The sequence below is a fragment of the Palaemon carinicauda genome, chromosome 19 (assembly GCF_036898095.1).
Source record: "Palaemon carinicauda isolate YSFRI2023 chromosome 19, ASM3689809v2, whole genome shotgun sequence".
In the NCBI taxonomy this organism is placed as follows: Eukaryota; Metazoa; Arthropoda; class Malacostraca; order Decapoda; family Palaemonidae; genus Palaemon; species Palaemon carinicauda.
This window is the reverse complement of record NC_090743.1, coordinates 22,914,966-22,919,965: the sequence shown is the minus strand read 5'-3', so window position 1 is coordinate 22,919,965 and position 5,000 is coordinate 22,914,966. Positions and strand designations below refer to the sequence as shown.

The following is a 5,000-nucleotide window of genomic DNA, read 5'->3' as shown; positions in this document are numbered from 1 at the left end:
TCCTATATCTTCTAAGAAACCGCATATAGTTAAAACAAGCCGTGAAGATAAAAAGGTTATTTGATGATGCTAATAACGTTTATAGAATCGACGAAATCTATGAAAAGAAAACGTATTGGAAGTTCAGAAAGCGAAAGCGAAGGTAACATAGTAATTTACAAATCAATTGGTGACCAGAGCCATACTGCAAACCAACCAGAAACCTAAAGAATTCGCCCCCCCCCCCAAAAAAAAAAAAAAAAAAAAAAAAAACATGCCTTTGTGTGTTTAGATGATACAGAATGTCATCTGATGCTTTCAAATGCAACTGCATCATTGAATAATCATAAATGGAGACAAGATATTACTACGCTGGATCCCCCCTCTGGTTACGGCTAGTTTATTCTGTGCCTACACACATCGAATAGTTTGGCCAATTTTTCTTTTCTCACACACCTGACACTAAGATAACCGAAAAAATCTTTTCTTCTCAAGGATTTAACTACCTCTGTACACTGTAACTGTTCAACAATGGTAACTCTCCTCTTGGTAAGGGTAGAATAAAATCTTTAGTCATGGTAAGTAGCTATACTAGAAGGTCACCGCAAAACAAAAACCATTGTTCTCTATCTTGCGTAGTGCCATAGCCTCTGTACCATGGTCTTCCACAGACTTGGCTTAGAGTTTTCTTGCTTAAGGGTACACTTGGGCACACTATTCTATCTGTTTCCTTATTTCCTTTCCTCACTGAACTATTTTCTCTGTCGCGGCCCCTAAGCTTAAAGCATCCTTTTTTTCCAACTTGAGCTGTTGCTTAGCTAACAACAACAACAACAATAATAATAATAATAATAATAATAATAATAATAATAATAATAATGTGTCATCGTATCCCTAATGCAAGAAATGGTATTGCGATTCCAGTACATTTCCAGCGTATCTAAAGTGCGGAAAACTTGTGCTATTATGCGACAGTATAAAAAAAGACGATGTGAGCAGAATCTTAAAATTAAGGAAAGCATTCCAGATAAAATGGCTTGGAAAATTACTAAGATTGCGCTTGTCATAATATACTAGCTACATACTTTACACAGTCATAAAATACTTCAGAATACCACGAATGTTTGCTTAACTTCTTATCATATCCACGGAGACATGCGAAACAATTTTTCCACGTTCTAGATTTGTGTTCAACTTACAACCTGAATGTTTAATAGCTGATTTTTGGAGAGCCAGTTACGATGGCTTATCTCATAATCTTAACAAATTGAATATAACCAGGAGCTTGTTACATTTAGACAGGAATATTTTCCGAATAAGTATAGAATTTATCACCGTGATTAAATATTTTGTGACGCTTGCTTCAACAGTCCCCCCCCCCCGCCCCAACCCAATGCTGCGACGTTACTGGTGCATTTAAAGTAGTCAACAATAACGATTTGCCTTAAGACCCGACTTGATTTCAGAAACCCATTACATTGGAGAATTGAGAATCAGGGACCCTCGTAGACTAAGAACCACTCCAACCTTTTCTAATGAAATGTGGAATGTTTACGAACAACCGTAGATTGATTTACCAAACACCACCAACAGCGTAGAAGTGTTTCATAACGCGTTGCAAAGGTCCGTCACAAATACCCGTCCGCATAAATGGAAATCAATCACTTCTAAAAAATTAAGTGTGGCTGGCACTGAAGAAAAGAACTAACCTCGAAGGCGACAAAGCTTTTTACAAGAAGAAAATAAAAATAAAGATGTTTATTTATAAATACAAAGACTTTTTTCTATGTACGATTATCAGTCTAAGCTTCACTATTTGTAATTAACTTGCATTTACTTTGAAATTTTAGATTAAGTTTAATTAATTGTACTTTCCTTTTCCTTTTAGATTACTACAATAACCCTGCATTCATTTTTCAATTGGATTGTAACTTTAATTACTTTACCGTATTAAAACCCTCATACTAATACCCCCTTTTAACTTCCTTTTTTTAATTACTTTTTTTATTTTTATTCTATAGCAAAATATTCCTGCGTAGAAAACTTTAGACTCAATAAATCAATATGATCTTTCCAATTCGTCCGCATGAACACTGTATTTATCTAGCCAAATTAAAACTTCGAAGAAACTTAATATATAAGAGAACTTGAGAGCATATGCCTGTGTCAACAAATAGGAAACGATACTTTTTTCGGGGGCGATTTAGTACAATGACGTGTCAACGCGTATCGTTCCCGATGCACAATACCCAATGAATCTTATCGAAGCTCTCTCTCTCTCTCTCTAGATAGATAGATAGATAGATAGATAGATAGACTGGAAGCAGTACAAGCCATGGGCACCAAACTAGTTCCAACACTTAGACAATTTGGATATAGACGGAGGATGGAATGTTTGAACTTATTTGATCTACAAACTCAACGACTAAGAGGACAGTTAATAAAGGCATTCAAAATTCTTGGGAGAAAAATTGCCCAAATTCAGCTACAAAAACGTAATTGATAACAAGCTTACCTATGATATCAAATAACTTCACATAAAATTGAAAACCATTAGGCCTACAATTTTCCATATATAGGTGCAGTGTTGACAATTTGGGACTACATCATTCTTACCTACCTAACAACCGAACACACAAACATTTATATATACGTGTACGGTACTCATACTGACAGACGATGTTTAGACGAGAGAAGAAAGTCAAGAGAATAGATGCAGCAATGAAAGTAGAGAATACGTTCAAGGATCAGAAACTAATGAGGAAATGTATGAAGGGATTATTTGAGCAAATCTTTCTCTATGGAAATAAAGTGTGGATGCCTGAGTGAAAAAAAGGCTGAAAAATTAAAAGTTAAAGGATGTGAACGTGCGTACAACTGGTCACAGGAATTCTTGGCACACCTCGTTCTGAAGAGGTGCATCCTGTCACATCCTAGCTTTATGATTAGTTCCTGTATGTAGACCCCACTCATAACCTCTACCATCTCTCCCAACAGTATCCGTTTGGTTACTCACAGAGCAAGTATGGGTGTGACAGGGTGTTATTACCTCAGAGCGAGGTGCGCCAGGAATTCCTGTGTCCAACTGTACATGAAATAGTAAAATGTATAAATTGTGAAAAAGGTGAAAAAAAATGAAACAGCCTGTTTTGAGATTGGTTTGACATCTGGAAAAAATGGCGGTTGGTAATAATAGTTTCATGATCAGATTGTTAGGAAAGCGAAGACGAAGTATAGCCCTGAAATGATGGCATCTGAGTAAAACTTAAGGTGTTTACTATACATGGGTCACGAGAGCGTGATTCGGAGTATAGCATAACTCATAACTTTCCTTTCTACAGACACTCATAAGATCTGCAGAATTAATATTAAGGAATGTATCTATCTTGTATTATATATTTTTCATCAATACTTCGTAACCTTTTAAATGATTTAGTTTTTAGGAAGTTGTGGTCATCATACAAAAATCTAATCATATGACAGTACCACTAAACACAATAAAGGATGAAAATATCACTACTTTATCCAAAGTAACATTAAAATGGATTAAATAATTAATGAAAGCGAAGAGTGAAGATGTTCGAGAATCTTTATTAATACGCAATAATCAGTACCAAACTTTTTGCTTCAAGTATACGAACGCTTCTCGATTATTACATTATTATTAGTATCTACTGATGAATATAACATTACAAAAACTTGTTATAACACATCTTGGCTTTCAAATATTTCAACTCCCAGTAAAAATTATTATCCCAGTTCAAGTTTGGAAACGTGTGAATTTTGTATAAAACAAGAAAAACATTAAATTCTACTTATGAATACTGATACCAAATAAAAGGAAAGCTACTGATAAAATTATTGAATTTATACATATATGAGTGATTTTAACAGAGAGAGAGAGAGAGAGAGAGGAGAGAGAGAGAGAGAGAGGAGAGAGAGAGAGAGAGAGAGAGAGAGAGAGAGAGAGAGAGAGAGAGAGAATCAAGCCAATTAAACAAGTAAAAAGACTTAAACCGATTAACTTTAAACTTAACATGCTCAAATACATCAAAATCCGGGACCTAAAGCAAAAGACGTACCTCTGTTCAAAGACTATGTCCTCAAACTTGAAAGAGAGAAAGTTATGTGAATCAGGCAAGACTTCAATAAAGAGATAAATCATAATGTCTATATATACGTTAACCTTCCTCAAATCAAGACGGGCAGTCAGTCGCCTTACCATCCGAAATCAATAAGGGTTCAAATCTGTAACCGGTCTATAAAAGAAGGTCTATAAAAGAAGGTACACAGAGGTCCCAGTTCATACGTGATCAACGTCGCAAATAACATGCAAGAATATAAGACCCAAATACAGCAGACAAACTAATGAAGCAAAAACACCCTTCTGAAGAGTAGCACCGGAGCACCCACATACCAAAATGTGAATCAATCAAGTGACATGATGGAGCTAATTAAGAAGCAAATGTGAAGGGACCATTACTTTGATAACGTGAGAGAGAGAGAGAGAGAGAGAGAGAGAGAGAGAGAGAGAGAGAGAGAGAGAGAGAGAGAGAGAGAGAGAGAGAGAGAGAGAGAGGGGGGGGTTAATCATGAATATATGACGAAGTTTACTTGTAATTAAAAAGTGAAAAAACAAACAGAGTTTTGCAGGGCTCATGCATAAACAAGTCCCTTGACTTACATTAAAAAAAAAAAAAAAAAAACAGTGGCTAAGAATATGGTAGAAACTTGAGTGAAAAAAAAATAGTTTGTTAAAGTCAAACACGAGAGCATGTGTTATAAGAACGGAAAGAAACAATTTATACACAAATCATTTCACGCACCAAACTCATGGATATTAGAGCTTGCTCTTGAACAATCTTGGAAAATTGCACTGTATCAACTGGTATATTCAAGAGTACCAGAGTCCTTAAAAGAAGTCTTTGAAAAACGGAGTATCAGATTTACAAGCATTTTAAAGAACATCGGTTGCTTGATCTTAGTACAGTTGGACACAAAAATTCCTGGTATATCTAGCT

General features: G+C 35.4%; 1 protein-coding gene across 1 annotated transcript in view; it reads right to left on the bottom strand.

Annotated features, from left to right (window-relative positions):
• Window positions 1–5,000, bottom strand: part of Shab (Shaker cognate b) — a 524,075-nt gene that overhangs the window by 454,183 nt on the left and 64,892 nt on the right. The gene's annotated exons all lie outside the window — the stretch shown is intronic.